Raw genomic sequence first — 22,435 nt, forward strand, 5'->3', positions numbered from 1 at the left:
TAATGAAGCAATTTTGATAGTAATTTAATCACAAAAATTTCTCTAAATTCTCTATTTTCTCTTTGATTTCCTTCAAGGAATTAAAGACTAGCACACCCAGATTAATAATCACTCATTTATATATTAAAACAGGCTTGTTATTTTTTAATTATCTTCAAACATTGTCAAAAGAACTAATTTTATTATAGCTTTTTTTTATTACTCATTACTTGTTGCATATACATGGCATGTAGAAAATCACTTCATTAAGCAATCTTCTGTATAAAATACTATCTTAATTGATTAGTCTTATTCTCAAGCTTATTCTAAAGTCTACATATGTCCAGTAATCAGATCAGGTGCTAATAAACGTTTTAGTCTATGCACTTCACTATCACGTCGCATATTTAGCTGATTAGCGAGTACATTGGGATCCACTGACACTTTCGAAGTACTTCACACAAACATGTTGAATTACATTCGTTATAGGTTCTAGAGGAATATCGCGTTGTATATGGGATGTAATTCGGTATGTTCATCGCCTTGATTTACAATAAAAGTTCTATTAGTGAGATACGATTTTAGTAACTGATAGTCTGAATGAAGGAGAAGTTTCTTTAGTTGAACTTGCAAGCCCGTATGCCATACTTTGTCGAAAGCTTGAGATATGACTAGAAAAGCAGCCGAACAATATCTTTTGGCATTTAGGTCAGTGTCTATTTTGTTTACAAGTCTATGCACTTGTTCTATAGTCCCATGCTTATTGCGAAAGCCAAACTGATGTTCTGGAATAATTTTTCTTTTTCTATTATATAGTTTAGCTTCTTTATGTATAATTTCTCGAAAACGTTCGAGATTATCGGTAATAAACTTATAGGTCGATAGGAGGTCACATCTTCTGGTATATTTCCTAGTTTAAGAATCATAATATTTGAGCTAATTTCCAGATACTAGGGAAGTAATTAATTCCTAACATAGCGTTAGATATAAATGTTAATAGTTTTATACCCTTTTCTGATATTTCTTTTAAAATTTTGCCAGTAATTAAGTCATAAGCAGGAGCTTTTTTAATATTAATCTCTCTCATTATTGTTTGTTTAACTTGTTTTGACCGTTAATTTATTGTGCAGTAAATTCATTTGAAATGGCGAATCTAGAAAGCTAGTAATTTTATTTTCTTCATCTTTATGTAGCTGAGACTGGAAAGGTGTAAATACATTTTTAAGTAGTTTGAGAAAATGTCGGCCTTCTCTTTATTGCTTCTAGCTCAATTATTTTCTTTTGTTTTAATAGGTGGATATATATATACAGCTGGGATCTTGGAAGTATTCTTGAATGCCTTGGTTTTGTTCAATTTGGATTAATTCTTTCAGCACTTTTATTGCCCTATTATATTTGATTTTATTCTCTTCAGTCCTTTGCTGTTGCCAATTTCGTCGTAACTTTCTTCTTTCTGCTATCTTTTTCTGTATTGTACATGATATATGTGTATTTTTTCTTGGAAATGTTTCACTGTTAGGAATCGCGGAATATGCTGCCTCCTGTATATTTTTTGTAAGATTTGTTGCTGCTATTTCTATATCCATTTCAGTTTGTAACGGTAAGTTTAGAGAGATGTTTCGGTCTAACTTTTCTCTAAATGATGGCCAGTTAGTTCTATAATTGCACAGAGAAGGGGGTTTATCTTTGGTGGTAATTTTTGAAGAAATTGTTACTATTATTGGTGAATAGTCAGAAGACAGGTCGACATGATTCTGCATGACACTTTTGTGTATCAATATTTTTTGTAATACAGAAATCTATATCTGGTTTATATTTTATATAATCGGTATCTGGTTTTTTATTTCTGTCTGAAGGCCAATATGTTGATTCACCAGTAGATATATGTTGTAAGTTATCTGTCTTTATTGCTTTTAGCAGTTCTCTACCTTTTGAGGTTATTATTCTTGAACTCCACATTAAATATTTTGCATTATAATCTCCGCCGGCAATAAATCTATTACCTAGCGTATTGTGAAGCGAAGAATTCTTGAAATTGTTCTGCCTTGTTGTTATGTATGGCAATAAATAGCAGACATTGGGTGATTTTTAAGATAAAGTTTATATTTGTGAATTTTCAAATAATGTTTGTCCGTAAAATGTGTTTCGGAAATCATCATAAGGTCAATATTTTGTTTCAGTTACGAACATTTTTTGTTCCCTGTCGTGTTGTTGGAGCCCATTGGCATTCCACACGGCGATTTTGTAGCTATTGGTTTCAGGCATTCAGACGACGCTTGTGAGTAGACCAAGCATCGTACTCATTTGATCTATTAGTTTGGCCATCATATTTTCGAATCTAGAAATGTTGCTGCTAGTTTCAGTAGGTTGTGATGTCGTTTCTCCACTTTGTGCTGAACCATTTTCAAGCATTTGGGCATAAGTTATGTCTGGTTGACTTGGGCGGCTGGGTAGACTGGTAGGTGTGGATTGTTTTGTTGTTGTTGGTGCTTTTTTTCTCTTAAGCCAGGATAGAGTTTCTGCGGTATTTGCTTGTGAACTGCGCAACCCTTGTAGTCCGCTGGATGATTTCCGGTAGAGTTAGCACATTTCACTTTTTCATCACGAACTTTACGAGTACAATCTCCTGTTTTGTGTTCTCCTGCACATTTTACGCATCTATATGATTTGCGACAGTAATTCTTTATGTGCCCGTGCGCTTGACACCTCGTGCATTTTGGTATAATTCTTTTTATATGTGGTGGTTCGCATTTAATAATATTATTTTCCAATTTGGCGATTTCATACACCGCCTTATTATTTCCCTTAGGTTTTAAACCAATATAGAACATAGGCAGTGGTTTTTTTGTCGTGCGATATCGTATATTGTGAAAATTTACGACCTCGTGGCCTTTTTCAGTCCGTCCCGTGATGTAATCCTTTTAACACGAATTTAAATGTTCTCTCGGATTTTGGCCTGAATGTATGCTATTGGGTGTTTCTTTCATCTAATTCTTTTATTTGAACTTTAAAGTGCTCCGCTTCGAACAGTTGGATTTTTATTGTTTCATAGCTCACTGCTTTAATTGTGTAGTTCGTAGCAATGGTTTTCAATAGGTCATGGATGTGTTTTATTACTCTTGCTTTATAGACTGTTATTGGTGGTGGTTTGGGAACAACTTTTTTAGGACTTGGTTGTATATTTTTTTCAATTTCTTCCGACAGGCCGCTAAAGCTGTTTTTGTCTCTATGGGTTTCTGTAACCAATAGTCACTGATTCTTGTTTGTTTCCTCGGGATTTCTTCTTCTGGGCTTCTTAATAGTTTTTTGTTAATGACTGTAGCCCGTTCTGTTTGTGGGGTTTGTGTTATTACTGATTGTTCTTATCTTATATGATAGTGTGCAGATGATTTGGTTGAATCGCTATGGTTTGTCATTTTAGATTGTTAATATTTTATTTTATTTACTTCCAAAGATAAAAAAAATAAATTAAATACCTTGTTTATTTCACGCACTTAATTTTCCCTCAAGTATTATTTTTTGCGCTAGTTTTTGGCCAAAAATACTATAAATGAATTTCAAAAGGACTGTTGTAAAATAAAGGAAAATAATTTTAAAACGCTAATAAAAATGAGATGCAGTATTTTTGTCTGGTCAGGTAAACACGTATTCACTACACTTTAGATCCACTGAGAGACGGGTAGCCGCATCTGTTAGGCGTTTTTAACACACATTTAAATAACCCTAATAAAATACTGTTTTTTTAAAAGAAAAGTATCTTTCTAGAGCTTGGAGCGTATTGAAAATACGTCTTCACCCTACGAAGGTTGGAACCGAACTATTTACATATATGTTGGTGCAGACCGCGTAAGCCTTTCTCTTGCTGATACTAAGATTCGAACCATATAAAAGTTACACGTTGTCGGTTTGAAATCGGATTTGTTTACTATCTAACCATAAGAACGCCTTTAAATAGTTTTTAGTCGACTTCATTTCGTTGAAGTGTGTCTTTGATTCATTGGTAGGCGATTCTTTTGTACCCTATATACCACCACGAACCATTTCTTTGTTGTATTGTGAATTTTTAATTACAATGTGTGTGACATCGCATTTAAATGAACGATTCAAAATTTAATCAGACAAAAGTTAATATATGTATCACTGATTAAGAAAATCAGGAAAAGTTTAGTTAGTTGTCTAATTTTGATATTTTAAATACTTGAATAGAACTTGTATGGTTAAGACATTTATTATTTGATTCCTTTATTTCTTTTATTAATATGATCTTCTCATCCTCTAATTTTTTAATTTTTTTAAAATTTCTTTAAATATATTTTAAAGTCTCTTTTTACCAACTATGGGTTTATCTGGACTGGCCCTAAAGTTTAACGTGGGCTCCGAACCACGGTCCTCAGCATTAAACCTACCGACTGGCGAGTGACCAACTGTAGAAATCATCCCAGAAGACATCCGGTCTTACCCAGCCTGGTTTACTGGCGTGACTGGGATCATTTTCCTTGTCGGATTCACAAATTTTAAACAATCACAAATTTACGACCATGCCCCAGCAGGATTCGAACCGGCGGCTATCGCAACAGTAGGAGGACCGTCCCGTCGCCTTGACCACTGCGCCACCAAGCCGGCCATCCTCTAATTGTTCATCGCTGAGTTGTAAAATCTGTCAATTGAAATTTTCAGTCGTAAAGAGTACGATAAAATTATTTTATTACTTTGATGTGTCATCATCGTTATTGTAAGATGACATTTTGAGTTTTTCACGTGAGTGTAACACGTAAATAACAGAAGAAGCTATCGGTAAGAAATATATTAAGCCTGACATATAAATAGAATCATCTGAAATGTACCACTTAATTTACAATTTGTTTTAAATTAATTGAATTGTGTAGGATTTATAAAACTAGTAATCTATATGTTGTTGTTTTCATCTCACACTATTTATTAAAATGCTGCTTAGTTTTTAACCAATTTTAGTTTAGTTCAGTTTAGTTTTGTTGTCGTTTTATCATTAGTTTAAAACACATGTGCAATAGAGAAAATGTTTCGATATCAAATTTAATTTTTTTGCCAAATATGTATTAATTGATGACAATAATGAGAGCACACTTTATAGTACGGGAGCTAGCAACGTAGTGAAAACAATAATTACAGGTAAGCTAATATTTTGATATATGATCTCTTTCACTCTCTTGGTCAGCCCTCGGCCCATCTGGCTGACTGCAGGTGTCGCATTTAGCAGATGCAGTGCGCATCGTATCTGTACAGGTAAAAATACTCAAATTTTAAATTAAATAAGAATGGATAATTTTTTAACTGAATAATTTTTTTGAATTTTGAATGAGCTTATCAAAAGCCTTAACAAAAATATTTAGATCGTTGCCAGACCTTTTTATGATTATCTATAATGTGTAACATATTATTAATAAAAAAATTAAAATTATTTCAGTATGGCTGTAGTTTTTATTTAATATAATATACAGACAATAATTTTATTGCTAAATAATAAGGAACACTGATTAAGTCCAGAACATAAAATAATTGTAATTGTGATTGATCGATATATCGGAGAAAGAAAAATATTTCTTTGCAATATATATGGATATTTTTAATAAACCCTTGCAATCAAGTACTTGTAAAAAGTTTTCTTGTTCCCACATTTTATGTAGAGTCTAAAATATATAAAATATGGCATATCAATGATCAAAAACTACAATGACCAAATAGGTTTTAATATTGATTCGTATAACAGTTATTCGTTGCGAAGTTATACGTCGGTCCAGATGCAAGCCAAGGTATTCAGGATACTCTACCTCGACGAGATGACAATTTCAGGTATTAATTGGACATGTCATTCTATGTAGAGTAAAAGTTACGTTGGTAGATTTTATTCAGTTTTCTTTAATATTTATTAACACGCAACGTTGCGACACTAAACATTAAATGTGGAGTTCAAAACTAATAACGTCAATGCGTAGATAGTAGGTTAAACAGACTACGATAAATAATTTACAATATATATCTATTACTGAACCAACATATAAATATAAATCTCAATATAAATCTAAACTTACCTTTAAAATCGAAATTTATATAGATAAAGAAACTTCTCCCGCATTATCTCTCTTAGTCAGCCATCTTCAAGCAGAGTCAAGCAAGAATCATGTCAAGTTTGACAAAAAGAATAGCAGATTAGCCACAAAGTCAAGCAACTGTACTGGTTTGTCGGAAGAAGACTCTCAACTTGACATAAAGTCAAAGAGATTGGTTTATCTGTAAATCATAACGCCTACTTGGACCTATGGGTTGCAAATATGGGATTGCACTAAAACATCATACCAGCTAGTAATCCAACGTACCCAGAACAACGTTCTACGATTAATTGCCAATGCTTATGGCTATGTAACCAACCAAGAGCTCCATCATGACCTCGAAATCAAATGGATATACGAAGTGATTCAAGATTTCGGCTTAAAACATGAAATAAAGTTGTTAAATCACAGCATCATGGTAGCAATATAGTTATTCGTCATCACGCGGGGAATCAGAAGATAGACTCTGAACCAAATCACAGGAACTTGTTCAGTTTAAAGTGTCCCTAAAAATATCATATGGAAAGCCGTGGAAATATTGCAGACAACTGAATCTATGATATAGTGGTTAGAGCGTTCAGCTCACATGCGGCTTCACGGGTTCTATTCCCGGCGTTTGCAACGTTTGCATGTTTGCTTAGAACATTTGTCAAATCATTTAGTCTAGGTAGCGGACCTCCGGGCCGTTCCGCGCGTTCCTTGTTTTCAATCATTGTTTCTTTATTCCTAATAGCTCAATTGAAAAATCCCCGGCCTACCATAGTAAAACACATTTTTGGCAAAATTAGATTTTTTTATTCAACATAATTCCCTTCAAGGGTGATACATTGATTATAACGACCCTCCAACTTTTCGATACCATTTATGTAGTATGATTTGTCCTTTGTTTCAAAGTAGGCTTCAGTTTCGGCGATTACCTCTTCATTCGACGAAAATTTGTTCCCAGCGAGCATTGTTTTGAGATCTGAGAACAGAAAATAGTCGCTGGGGGCCAGATCTGGAAAATACGGTGAATGAGGAGGCAATTTGAAGCGCAATTCATGGATTTTTGCAATAGTTTTCATTTACTTGTGACACAGTGCATTGTCTTGGTGAAGCAGCACTTTCTTTTCCTTCAAATGCGGCCGTTTTTCGGCGAGTTCGTCCTTCAGACGGTCCAATAACGCTATGTAATAGTCGCTGTTGGTGGTCTTTCCTTTTTCAAAGTAGTCATTGAAAATTATTTTTTATAATTGAAAATAATTTTTTATTTCTCATACCCAAATATTCGTGAATGATATGATGTACATATTCAGTTGATATCTTTAGAGTGTCTGCTATTTCATTCAGTTTCAATTTACGGTCATTCAAAATCATTTTGTGGATATTTTTAATGATTTCGTCCGTAATAACCTCTTTTGTGTGTCCACTGAGTTCACCGTCTTCGGTGCTCATTTCACCATGTCCAAACTTAACATACCAATCCTCGATGGTTGATTTTCCTGGAGCAGTGTGCAAAGTTTTTGCTTTAACTGTATTTTTTTGCGTCAAAAGGCAATATTTCATCAACACGCGAAATTCCTTTTTGTCAATTTTTTTCACAATAAAAAAAGTTGCTTCATTCAAAATGCCATAATTCACAAACTAATGATCCGACAGCTGTCAAATATATACACGCATCTTTTTAGGCTTAGCGCTAACTAAAAAACATGAGGATTTAATTCTAGTAGAGCCATCTATGTGTCAGGCCGGGGACTCTTTATTTGACCTGTTATTTCTCCTCATATGGGCTGCACCTTTACCTGACCTGCTCATCGTAATACTTAATAAAATAACTACGTAATTTATTGAATAAATATCTAACACTAAAAAAGATAAATAAAATAATTTAAAAAATTGAACCGACTTCAAGAAAATATATTGAAAACTCACTAAAAAGTCAAAAATAATCAAACTTAGATTACACGTATTTTATATTCTACTATATACTTACAATTTGGCTTAGTACGTACCTAAACCTATTTATCTATTTACAATTCAAACCAATAACTGATCACAAGTCCGTGCCGAAACCAATTTCTTTTCTAAAGATATTATATATTCGATACAGTTGTTCACTTATATCTTATTTTATTCTATAATATTAATTAAAATAAATTCAAACTAACATTAATAACCACCATTGCGGCGACGCATTGGTGCGGGCGATCAATTCCGAGACATTCCAGCATAACGGGACGCACCTTTACCTCACCTCTCAGGTGAGCCGACTGTAGTCGACCGTAGTACCTTCGACTAGTCGCCTTTGCCAAGCCAATTTCTTCGTTTGTTCAGTCCGACAAACGGTACCAACCAAGACAAAAACAGTATGTTCTAGTGTCGTAGTGAAACAGTGTCGTTTTTTTCATTCATTCGCAGTGTTTTTAGTGACCCTAACTGGATAATTCGAGGCGAAGCCATCGATGCGAGTTCGAGGTAATTTTTTGTCATGTTAAGAACCGATACCTGTAGATGTGTCTCTGACGGAAGGTTGTGACGTGAACCCAGCTACAAGAAGGTCGTAATCGCGAGGCCTTTTTCTCGGTTTCGGTGTGGCCAGACGAGACATACTTTTTCGGTTTTTGATTGTGGTTTTCGTTTTGTAGTCGATGTTTCTAACCGGTTTCTCGACGCATTGTGAGGTTTTTGGTTTTGAGACGATGACATCACAGGTGTTTTCGTTGCGTCTTAAAGCTGCTATCAATTATTTCGACGTTTCTCTTCGATCTAACAACATATTGTTTCGGTTACGACTAACACAATTTCGAATAGGTTTATGGTATACATTAAAACCAATGTTCCATTTGCTGCTATTTTATGCCCTTTTGTTTGATAAACAGTAAATTTACTGTGATTCATACAATCTTTCTTCTTATTCCATCACATTCTTGTCACTCTAAGTTTTGTTGTAAAACCGTTTTTTAATTAAATGATTACTTTATTTCTAATACATTTCGTTTATAAAACTACCAATTATATATAGTTTTATTTACAATTTAATGATAATATTAATATATATTGTTTATTCGTCATATATATACAATATTCAATCACCTAAAAGTATTAATTAATTAACCAATGTGACCTTCAACTGTGTTTTGCTCTTGTTATACCCGGAGGTGGTCTTTTGTTGGAATTTTTATATTTCTAACCCAATTCAACCTGAGATATTTTGTTAAAACGCATCTTGAGTTAATAGAGACAGTTGATATTTCAATTCCTAATATCCGTTTTGCGTCTGTGAATGGTTTAATTGGATGAGAAAATGTCTTATATGTTGAATATTTATATAAGTTCATAAATATCAATAATAAAACAACTAAATATGGAGTATTTTATTAACAATTTAACGATAATGTTAAAATAGATATTTTTATAATATTTTGTATTTATATATTTATAATATATATATATATATATTTATAATATATATATATATATATATATATATATATATATATATATATATATATATATATATATATTTATAATATATATATATATATATATATATATATATATATATATATATTTATAATATATATATATATATATATATATATATATATATATATATATATATATATATATATATATTATAATATATATATATATATGCCATACATAAACATTTTAACTGTCAGTTAATTAGATAAATAGTTTAATTTAATTGATTTAGTAAATGTTTTGTATATTGAATATTTGTGTAAATTAAAAACTATTCTTTGTAAAACAACGAAACATATAGTACTTATTTACAGTTTAATAATATTATCAAGATAGATATTTATTATAATAATATTTTGTATTTGTCATATATATACGATATTCAGTTAGTATTGAATCACCAAAAATATTAATCAATTAACCATGGTGACATTTTGTTGAAATTATTATATCTCTAGCCCTATTAAACCTGAGATATTTTGCTAAACGCATCTTGAGTTAATAGCGACAGTTGATATTTCAATTCACACTATCCGTTTTGCGTCCGTGAATGATTTAGTTGGATGAGAAAATGTTTTATATGTTGAATATTTATATAAATTCATATATATCGTTAATAAAACAACTAAATATGGAGTATTTTATTAACAAACGATAATGTTAAAATAGATATTTTTATAATATTTTGTATTTGTCATATATATATATATATATATATATATATATATATATATATATATATATATATATAAATATATATATATAAATATATATATATATATATATATATATATATATATATATATATATATATAAATATATATATATAAATATATATATATATATATATATATATATATATATATATATATAAATATATATATATATATATATATATATATATATATATATATTTATAATATATATATATATATATATATATATATATATATATATATATATATATATATATTCAGTTCAATCACCTAAAAGTATTAATTAATTAACCAATGTGACCTTCAACTATGTTTTCTTGTGGTTGTACCCGGAGGTGGTCGTTTGTTATATTTTTTTAATTTCTAATCTATTACAACCTGAGATTTCTTGTTTACTCATCTTGAGGTGATAAAGAGAGTTGGTATTTCAATTAGTAATATCCATTTTTGCTGTAAATTAATATATGCCACACATAAACATTTTAACTGTCAGTTAATTAGATAAATAGTTTAATTTAATTGGTTTAGTAAATGTTTTGTATATTAAATATTTGTGTAAATTAAAAACTATTCTTTGTAAAACAACGAAACATATAGTACCTATTTACAGTTTAATAATACTATCAAAATAGATACTTATTATAATAATATTTTGTATTTGTCATATATATACGATATTCAGTTAGTATTGAATCACCAAAAATATTAATCAATTAACCATGGTGACATTTTGTTGAAATTATTATATCTCTAGCCCTATTAAACCTGAGATATTTTGCTAAACGCATCTTGAGTTAATAGCGACAGTTGATAGTTCAATTCTCACTATCCGTTTTGCATCTGTGAATGATTTAGTAGGATGAGAAAATGTTTTATATATTGAATATTTATATAAATTCATAAATATCAATAATAAAACAACTAAATATGGAGTATAAAATTAACAATATAACGATCGTATTAAAGTAGATATTTTTTATATTATTTTGTATTTGTCATATATATACGACCTTCAGTCAGCTTTGAATCATCCAAAAGTATTAATCAATTAACCACTGTGACCTTCAACTAGGCTTTCCTCTGGTTGTACCCGGAGGTGTTGTTAAAATTCTTTTATTTCTAACCCAATTCAACCCGAGATTTCTTGTTTACTCATCTTGAGGTGATAAAGACAGTTGGTATTTCAATTAATAATATCCATTTTGTTACTGTAAATTAATATATACCACACGTAAACATTTTAACTGTCAGTTAATTAGATAAATAGTTTAATTTAATTGGTTGAGTAAATGTTTTGTATATTGAATATTTGTGTAAATTAAGAACTATTCTTTGTAAAACAACGAAACATATAGTACTTATTTACAGTTTAATAATATTATCAAGATAGATATTTATTATAATAATATTTTGTATTTGTCATATATATATATACGATATTCAGTTAGTATTGAATCACCAAAAATATTAATCAATTAACCATGGTGACATTTTGTTGAAATTATTATATCTCTAGCCCTATTAAACCTGAGATATTTTGCTAAACGCATCTTGAGTTAATAGCGACAGTTGATATTTCAATTTACACTATCCGTTTTGCGTCCGTGAATGGTTTAGTTGGATGAGAAAATGTTTTATATATTGAATATTTATATAAATTCATAAATATCAATAATAAAACAACTAAATATGGAGTATTTAATTAACAATTTAACGATCGTGTTAAAGTAGATATTTTTTATATTATTTTGTATTTGTCATATATATACAATGTTCAGTCAGCTTTGAATCATCCAAAAGTATTAATCAATTAACCACTGTGACCTTCAACTATGCTTTCCTCTGGTTGTACCCGGAGGTGGTCGTTTGTTAAAATTCTTTTATTTCTAACCCAATTTAACCAGAGATTTCTTGTTTATTCATCTTGAGGTGATAAAGACAGTTGGTATTTCAATTAATAATATCCATTTTGTTACTGTAAATTAATATATACCACACGTAAACATTTTAACTGTCAGTTAATTAGATAAATAGTTTAATTTAATTGGTTTAGTAAATGTTTTGTATATTGAATATTTGTATAAATTCAAAACTATTCTTTGTAAAACAACGAAACATACAGTACCTATTGACAGTTTAATAATACTATCAAAATAGATATTTTTTATAATAATATTTTGTATTTATCATATATATACGATATTTAGTCAGTATTTAAGCACCAAAAATATTAGTCAATTAACCATGGTGACATTTTGTTGAAATTTTTATATTTCTAACCCAATTCAATCCGAGGTTTCTAGTTTACTCATCTTCAGGTGATAGAGACAGTTGATATTTCGAGTAACAAGATCAATTTTGTTGCTGTAAATTAATATATACCACACATAAACATTATAACTGCCGTTTAATTAGCCAAATACTTTGATTTAATTGGTTTAGAAAATGTTGTATATACTGAATATTTGAATAAATTCCCGCAGTTTATTATGAGTGATATTCCGTATATTTATGAGAATGTATCTATAAACAGATAAAATAAGTCGAGTGAGTTTCAATCAGCATTCAATTCCATTGACGTGTAAAAAGTTCGTTTATAATTTTAATCAAGTGATATTGTCGAGCTTTGTGTAAAATATATTAATAGGGAGTAATATTGTGAATATTTATTGAAATTAAGACTGCAGTTGTAGCATAGATAATTTTAGTTTCAAGTTTATGGTAGCCTTTATCTGTCAGTAAAACAAGCGGCTTGTGTTTTCAAATAATGGATGGAAACATTCTGGCCAATTCTTAAAGGACAGGGTCCTTCTCCTAGACTCCACAAATGCTTTATGATGTAGCTGAACAGCTTAAGAAATACGGAAATAAGTATTATTGGATGCTCTGAAAAAACTCACTGCTTTTCCAATAAGGAATGACTCATCTATTCTAAAGAAGTTGGCAATAGTAATACCTATTACTGGACAATATAAATTATAAATATGTTTTTATATCTTTATTTATATATACATCTATTTCTAATAGAATTATAATTTAATTTTATAAATAGAAAATAGAGCCCTCATAGAAAAAAAAGTTATATATAGTAATATTATAATATTCAAAGTAAAACGCACAGAGATATATTAGCGTTGTTTTTAATAATAGGTTTAATTAAAAATAATTAAGTATTAATTTAATTAACTTCTGAATTAACAGAAAATCAAGTTCTAGATGCATATTTTAACGATATTTTGTTATTAATAGGATGTGAAACTGTTTAAAAATTAATTAAAAAACTGCTTAAAAACTAGAGGAAGAAAAGAAGGATTTTAGGTACTGTATGAGTATTATAAACTAACCTGTCTAGGCTTAATTTAATGTCAACATATATCAAAAGCCATTTGCTTAGAGTGCTTCGGCTCTAATATCTTTTAGTTTTATGTGCTATTTATGTTCGGTTTTCATTTTGTTTTACTTTGAAGAATCACTCATCGAAATTATTAATTTGTAATTCTTCTTATTATTTTGTTATTTAACAGTAATATTTTCAGCTTAACCCTACCAGTCAAAATAAACAACCAACATTTTCAGTTATATTCTTAGTAATGTGGACTAGTGATTTTATCACCTAATTATAGTTGGGTGAGTTTTTCTGACCCTACATATGGTTAAAATTAAAGTTAAATGTTATTGTTTATTAAATCAAAACATTAATTGCGGATTTTTGAGGCTTTTAATAATTTAGTTTATTTCAACTCAACAAAAATCATTTACTATTCATTACAAGTTCACCTCATCATGATTAAACACAATATTTAAGATAAAATTGGGTTAGAATTATCATAATTATAAAAAAAGCTGACTTTGGTTCTAAAAGAAACAATCGAAGTTGAAGGTCACATTGGTTAGTTAATTAATTTTTCAGGATGATTTATTCATTCGGAATAACTGCGGATATTGTATACCAAATATGTAAAAGCATTTGCATTGGTATTTGCCTTAAAAAGGACTAAAACATTGTATTTGGAACTGGAGCTCTCTATACAATAATAATTTATGCCGGTATGGTTATGTCGCAGCGCAATGCTCAGGCGACGAGACTGTCCTGCTGCCGCACATACAGTAGTATATAGAGTGTTAACTGAATACTTATAATTTAAGAATTATTTTGTATGGCTAGCAGAGAAGCCGCCGAGAATGAGCGTCATTTTACTGTATTCGTTAGTTTAAATTATCATTACAGAGACTTACAGAGAAAACATTTTGTTAAGAAGACATTTTATTGGTTGAGGACTTCATAAGAATCACGTTACTAAACCCCTGATGTCGCATTATACTCTCTAACGTTGGGAACTATCGACTGAAAACAGTCGAAATAGCTGATAGTTGCAAAACAGTTGAAAGAGTCGATAGTCAAAAAACTAGCGACTGACAATTGTAATTATTATTTTCAGTTAAATGCACAGTTCGGGTGTTTAACGAAGATCCTTTCCTGTATAAATTGTGAGAGAGAAAAGGACGGAGATAATTGCTTGGGTAGTTAATTTTATATGTGGTTATATTTTCCAACAGTAGTATAAGAGAGACCGAGATGTATAAATTCCTTCACGAATTAACTGTATAAAAAAGAGTAGGAAAAAAATAATTACTGAATACTATTATAATAATTATACATAACATGCATTTTATAATTTATTTTTAAACCAAGTAAATTACTTTTATATTTGAATGTTCTGTGGATCTGTAAAACGAAATGGAATTTTTTTATGGAATGGAATACTACCCCACCAATGTTTTATTGTATTTTAATGTGTTAATTGCTATTTTTAAATAGCATACTATAATAAATATAGACAATACAACAGAAATTCAACATAACCTAAAAATTAAAGATGTACAATAATCATAAATACTATATAAAAATTATAATAAAATACTATAATAAAAAAAATCCATGACATAATTAAAAATTATCTGAATGAAATGATATAAATGCTTTATTTACTATTGAACGGAAATATTTTTTAACAAAAATCGAGAGTGTAATCGAAATATTACCTATTGTGATAAAATCAGTCAAAACATTTTATTATTTATCATTGCCAATTTTAACACTTTGACTCTATTATATTAACAATCTTGAAAAATATCGTACCAAAATGCTATAATATTAATATACAATATATTGTTATTTACAAGCAAACTACCAAAAAAAATCATAGAATTACATTCAGTCAACTGTTTTCAGTCGCTATTTTCGGTTCGACTGATTTTGTTACTATTTACTATCGACTGTATATATATATATATATATATATATATATATATATATATATATATATATATATATATATATATATATATATATATACCATATATATATATATATACCATATATATATATATATATATATATATATATATATATATATATATATATACGACATATAACATACGACAGAGCCAGATTGTTAAAAATCGGTCGAATGAAACAAGTAGAACCAAAAATAGTAACTAAAAGTACGACTGAAACAGTCGATAGTAAAAAGTAGTCAATTACTAAACAATCGATGTAACAACAAATGTGATTTATTAAAAAATATATTGAAATAAAATTATATATAAATAAAAGTATAATAAATTATAAAAATGTAACTTGTATTAAACTATAAAACAAATAAATAATAAATATAATTTATATAAATAAATATAATTAAATGTAAATATAAAAAATAGCTTCAACCTAATTGGGATCACCATATGTCTTCGCATTTATAATCAAAATTGTCTATAGATGCTGTTAATGTTTTTTAATGTTAATGTTTTCTATACTTGTTCAATACAAAAATATATTAATAAGTTATAAATATTTTTAAAATATTATTGTGAAAATTGTGGATCGGATAATTAAAACAGTTAAATTGTATGATATATGTCAAAATGGATCAAACATACCAAAAAGTAATATTTTAAAGAACAGCAACAAAAAATTAAAATGTGGTTATGCTACTATAACCAAGGAACTAAATAAAAGAAACAGCGTAAAGATGTATTACCAATATCATTAAACAATCATGAGAGTCCGAACTTGTTGATTTACAGTTAAATTATATTATTTTATTTTATGTTAATGTATAATTGAATGCAAATAAAAATAGAATAAAAAATAAAATAGCATTAAGTTTCCTTTTTTTAGACATATTTGTTTAAGAATGAACGTTTTTAACTCTATGTGTTAACTCCAAAAAAATCCCAGCTATATCGATTGCAAACTTAAGCCAAAATACTGATTCAGTAACTTAACCAAAATAAATTTCTTTAAGTAAATGGAACCCTTCAAAACAATTAAGTTTTTCAATCAACACCTTTTTAGTGCAATAAAATTTGGCATTGCATTTGGTGGACACATTTTGGGAACTCTAAAAATCTAGGAACATTTTTACAATTTCTACTGTCCTTTCGTGTTGTGTTTCTGCAATTAATTATATATATATATATATATATATATGTATATATATATATATATATATATATATATATATATATATATATATATATATATATATATATATATATATATATATATATATAAATATATATATATATTTATATATATATATATATATATATATATATATTTATATATATATATATATATATATATATATATATATATATATATTTATATATATATATATATATATATATATATATATATATATATATATATATATATATATATATATATATATATATATATATATATATATATATATATATATATATATACCCGGTAAAAACTGAAATACTCTGAAATAAAACTGAAAATTTCTTTCGAGGAAACCGACCTCGTCTGGATTTATAATACTTTTTTGAGACTGAATATAAATTAAAATCAATTAATAGTGATAATTAAGTAACAAAAGCTCAGAAAGATATTGATACATACAGAAATATAAGTACTCTAAGTCAGACACACAAAATAGGCCACATAAACAAACTGAAACAATGAAAATGTGCCAATAAAATGCCTTGTATGACAATACAAATGAACCAATCAAATACATCCAAAAATTGGTATCAGAGCCTGTATTGGTGAGACCATACGAAACAATTCTCAGACTTCGCCTATTTAAGTTAATTGTCTATATAATACTCTATGCTGCATTGTTATTCGTGAATTTTAATCAGTGGTTTTAGAATCAATATTCAAATTATTGCATTCTTTACCCTATTCTAGTTGCAAAGTATAAATCAAAACTGGAACTGGTTAAATTCAGGGTTTGGAGTTTAGATTGAAAAATTAAATATATTATAATAGAAGTTAATGATAATAGCACTATGAAAACGCAATAAAATTTTATACAAAAAAAGAATTATTTAATGATAAGCCACACAGATGTTACAAATAGGAAACATAATAAATATAAAACATTTGTAACAACAAATTTATTCCAACTTTAACTAATACAATAAAAAATAATAGTGTATATAAATAGGAGGAAAAAAAGCATTTTATTATACAATCAACATATCTGAGAATTGGTAAAATAATTACATTCGAAGGTCAACATAGGAAACAATAAATTACTTGACAAGAAAAATACTTAATGCTATTTTACAATATCGTGTACATTAGATGCCTGGTTGAGTTTATAGCAATACCAAACAAGAGATAAAATTTAGAAAGTTTTAGGTTTTTCAGACATTTCCAAACAGCAAAAAATGTTCAGGAGTTTTTCGAGCATAAACATTTTTATTGGTTCATTAAGTGCAAGAAAATTCCTTGCATACAATTACGCAATTAGTTAAGTAATTTGAAACTAATTATGTAACTAATTGATCTTCTTTGTGGATATTTCAATTTTATGACGTCAAAATAATTCTGATTTTTTTTATTATTTAATTAATACATTGTTACTAGTCGTTTCCGTCTAATTTACAATTTGTTTTTAGGCTAACTTAAATCTAGGTATATAACTAGGAGGACCCATCGGCCCTAACTCAGTCTCTGGTGAGATAATGTTTATACATGTCACTGCTGAATTTTTTAATATATGCACCTCACTACACAACACTACACAAGATCAGATTATTTGATTCTTTTGAGTCTGTGTCCTGTTCTGGTGGTATCCAAAAGTTGCAATGTTTCAATATTCGTATGAGAATGGAGTCTTTCCTCATGCCCCCTTGTAATTCTCTTGATTTCTTGACTGACTGCGGGTATCTGAAGGTCTCGATGTAGGTAATCAATCCTATAGTATTTGGGAGCACCCACAATACCTCTCAGGACTTTGTTTTGAAAAATTTATATTTTATTTATGTTACTCTTTGCAGAACATCCCCATAATTGAACTCCATATGTTCATATAAGTTTCAATATTTGCTTATATAATAGCAATTTATAATGTACTGATAATTGTGATTTTCTTCCAATTAGCCAGTACATTTTCCTATATTTCAATTCCAGTTCTTTTCTTTTCTTCTTTATATATTCCTTCCAGCGAAGTTTTGCATCGAGATTCATTCCGAGATATTTATCGTTGTTGCTATATGGAATGATATTGTTATTTAATCTTATTGGTGCTTGTTCTGTCTGTTTATAGGTGAACTCTACACGTACAGATTTACTTTCAATAATTCTTATTTTCCAAGCTTGTGTCCAATTATTTATATTGTCACTTGATTTTCGTGAGGCTTCTTCAGTATTGTCTCCGACAACTATAATCACAGTATCATGAGCAAATGTATCCATCGTGATATTTTCCATTTGTGATATATCACAGGTGTAAAGTAGATAAATCATTAGTCCCAGTACACTTCCTTGTGGTACACCTGCTTTAGCTTCTTTTATTGTAGAGTAAGCTTCTTCTTGTTTGACTCAACTGACTTCTGACTTTGACAGAAATATTCTGGTTGTAATGTATGATTTTAATAGTTCGGTGTGTTGTTTTGGTAGCATTTTCTGTAGTTTATGAACAAGGCCTTCATGCCAAACCTTATCGAAGGCTTGTGCTACATCTAAGAATATAGCTGAGCATACTTTTTAACTCTCGTAGGCTTTGTCAATAACATTTGTTATTCTGTGGACCTGGTCAATTGTTGAGTGCTTGTTAATAAACCCAAATTGGTGTATTGGTATTAGGTTTTGTGTCTCTATGATCGGTTTTATTCTTTTCAACAGGAGTTTTTCAAAAACCTTAGATATTTGTGGCAGCAGTGATATAGGTCTACAGGATTTTATTTCGTTTGGTGACTTCCCAGGTTTTGGGATCATTATAATTTCCGCCATCTTCCAATTCTCTGATACATGTTTTAATCTAAATGCTGTTTTGATCAAGTGGGTGAGTTTTATAATTTCCTTTCTTTGTAGTTTTTGCGGTAATTCTCCTATTATTAATTCGTAGCCTTAATCGATAGTGATTTCCTGGGGTTAATATCAGTTTTAATAAGTTTGGTTAACTCTTTCGGCGTGACTAATTCAATCATCGAATTTTCAGCTTCTATTTCAACTAATTATGTTCAATAATATTAGTTTCGTTTAGTTTGAAAGTTTTTTCTAGATATTCAGCAAATGCTTCTGCTTTTTGGCGATTGTCACGTTCCCAATTCCCACACAGATCTCTTATAGGTGGACTGTGTAGACATAAGCGCTTTAGATATTTTGTGGCTTTCCAGAGTGAGTAATCAGTTTTTTTATCATGTTTTAAATTTCTGAGATAGTTATTTATGGTTTTGTTTTTTATTTCCAGTACTTCCCTTTTCAGTCTTTGGGTTATATTGTTTAAACTATTTCTATTTTCAGGTGTTCTGTTTTGTTGTCATTTTTTCGTAATTTACGTTTTTCAGCTACCATTTCCTTCACTTCTTTTGGATAATTAATTCCTCTAGTTGTACTCTTAGTTTCTGGAGTATTATTCCAAACAGCTTCTTGAATATCTATTACGAATTTTTCTGCCTCAAGATTTAATTGTTCAGTTGCCTTGAAGGGTACATTTAGTAGAATTCGTTTGTTCAATTTTTCAGCAAATCCTTCCCAGTCTGTTCTCTTGTTAGTTAACGTTAGGTTTCTTTCTTTTCTTGTTATATTTTCGCTCAACGTCACACTGGCGTATGATCTGAACTTAGCTCAAAATTTTCTTCGACTTTTATATAGTTGGATGTTATATTTCTTATTATGAAGAAATCTAACAGATCTGGGATTTTCTCTTGATCAGTCGGCCAATAAGTTGTTCACATGTAACGACATCTTAGTTCAGTAGCTGCTTTATGCAGATCATTGCCTTTAGTTGTTGTCATTCTGGATCCCCATCTTGTATTTTTTGCATTGAAATCATCTCCAATTATACATTTTTCTCCCAGTTCGCTTTGGACATTTAAATAATTTTCCTTTGTTTGATTGTATCTTGGAAGACAATAAATTGCGGCTATTGTAACGTTGTATCTGCTTGATTTAATAGTTACTGCTGTTGCCTGATTTTCTGCTGTACTGAGCCCGGTTTCTTGATGGTGGAAAATGTTCTTTTTTATTATTATTACCTTTCCTCTTCTTGCGGTGTTAGCTGGATGTATGGTAGGGTAGAATATATATCCTCTAAATTTTATAAAGGATTCTTTTGTTAAATGGGTTTCTGATATTAGGCAAATATCTATTTTTTGAATATCTACGAATACTTGTATGGTAGCGTGATGTTGCTGCAAATTGCTATTCGGATATCTTTATTTGCCATTTCGGTTTTTTCGGGCCACAGGCCTAGTGTTTCTCATTTCTAGTTTCTCAATCCTTTCGGAAAAATATTCGATAATTTTTTCTTGTCTGTCCAGCTTTCCTATTAGTTTAAATAGCAATTCGTTGGTGGTTGCTTCATCTTCTTTGGTGTCTCTTTGGCTATTTTGACTGATACTTTGGGCATAAGTCATTTCACCCTTAACGTTGTTATATTTTTTCGGTTGTTCCTTTTCACTCATTGTTTCTTGAGGTTTAACTTGAGCTACTTTATTTCTCCTCTCTTGTAGAGTTTTAGCAACTACACATACTACACATACACATACTAACTTGCCGGATGCGCTTCATTGCAGTTTGCACATTTTGGCTTAGCTTCTTTGGGCTTTCTACACTCTGTGGTGATATGTTTACCTGAACATTTTACACATCTAGGTTCTCGTCTGCAGAATTTCTGTGTATGTCCATGCAATTGGCATCTTTTGCATTGCGGTATTAATTTCGATTTTTTAAAGGTTCGATTTTTGTTTCAACCCCTAAAATTCTTTTAATGCCAAAAATGGTTTTTGTGTCCGTATCATGTTCAAAGGCTCACATAAATAGAGGTAATGGCTTCTTGTGGACTAAAATTTCTCCTTTGTTATTTTTTGTCTTTTCTTTTTTTAAAATATTTGTCGCATTTAAGCATTTAAGCCCATTTTGGTTTAGTTCTGCAAAGAATTTTTCACTTTTAGCTGTTGATGGAAGCCCTCTTGCCATAACTTTGATGTCTCTGGTTTGTTTGTCTTCATAAGAGTGCCATTGCAGCTTCAGCAATTCTAAACAATCTATTATTCTTGTGAATGTTGTACGACATTCGGCGTTCAGTTTTATTTGACCATTGTTTATTAGCGTTACTTTGAATACTATATAGTTGGACCTTAGTGTTTCGTATAGCAAGTCAAAGTCGGTAACATTACTTACGATAATTAGGGGTGGCCTGGGCATTCTAATTTCTTTATTTTGTTCATTATTTTTTTTTATTTGATGTGGTGAAGTTCCTGCAGAATTATTTGCATTTCTTTTTTTATTTTTAACCTTTATCCAGCCTACTTCTTTCTGCAATTCTTCTGCATCTGTTTCGTATGTAACAATTGGACTGCTTTTGTTGGCTTAGTGGTTAATCGTTGTTTGATTCTGAAAAATGACAGCATTAAAGTGAAAGTTTGCACAGTTCATTTGTCGGATTAACATCTGCCACAAAAATGAGACAAATTCTCATAAAACAATGACTCACCATAGCGGGAATACGGTTTTAATACCTTTATTTTGCCACGATTTTACAAAAAAAAGTTAGTACATAAAAAGATAAAGGTAAATAAGCGAAACTGTATCTGTTTTGTCTATTAATTTTGGCTCAGTTTGGTGCATTTATTTAGTGTTAATCGACGACGCTAATTACAACATTAATGAGAAAAGAAACAAAATTCCGCAATAAAGTT

The 22,435-nt window shown here is 29.5% G+C and overlaps 1 protein-coding gene across 4 annotated transcripts in view; it reads left to right on the forward strand.

The window, feature by feature from the left end:
- Positions 1-8,316: 8,316 nt before the first annotated feature.
- Myo10A (unconventional myosin 10A) overlaps positions 8,317-22,435 on the forward strand; it is a 194,019-nt gene continuing 179,900 nt past the window's right edge. For 3 of the 4 annotated variants that reach the window (XM_076417412.1, XM_076417448.1, XM_076417438.1), the window contains exon 1: positions 8,317-8,519. The gene's annotated coding sequence lies outside the window, so the exon portion shown is untranslated. The remainder of the gene's footprint in view (positions 8,520-22,435) is intronic. The other variant, XM_076417420.1, reaches the window with a different exon arrangement.

The sequence above is a fragment of the Rhynchophorus ferrugineus genome, unplaced genomic scaffold, assembly GCF_030347505.1.
Source record: "Rhynchophorus ferrugineus isolate W39M unplaced genomic scaffold, kcgeb_rfMv2 rfM1, whole genome shotgun sequence".
NCBI lineage: Eukaryota > Metazoa > Arthropoda > Insecta > Coleoptera > Curculionidae > Rhynchophorus > Rhynchophorus ferrugineus.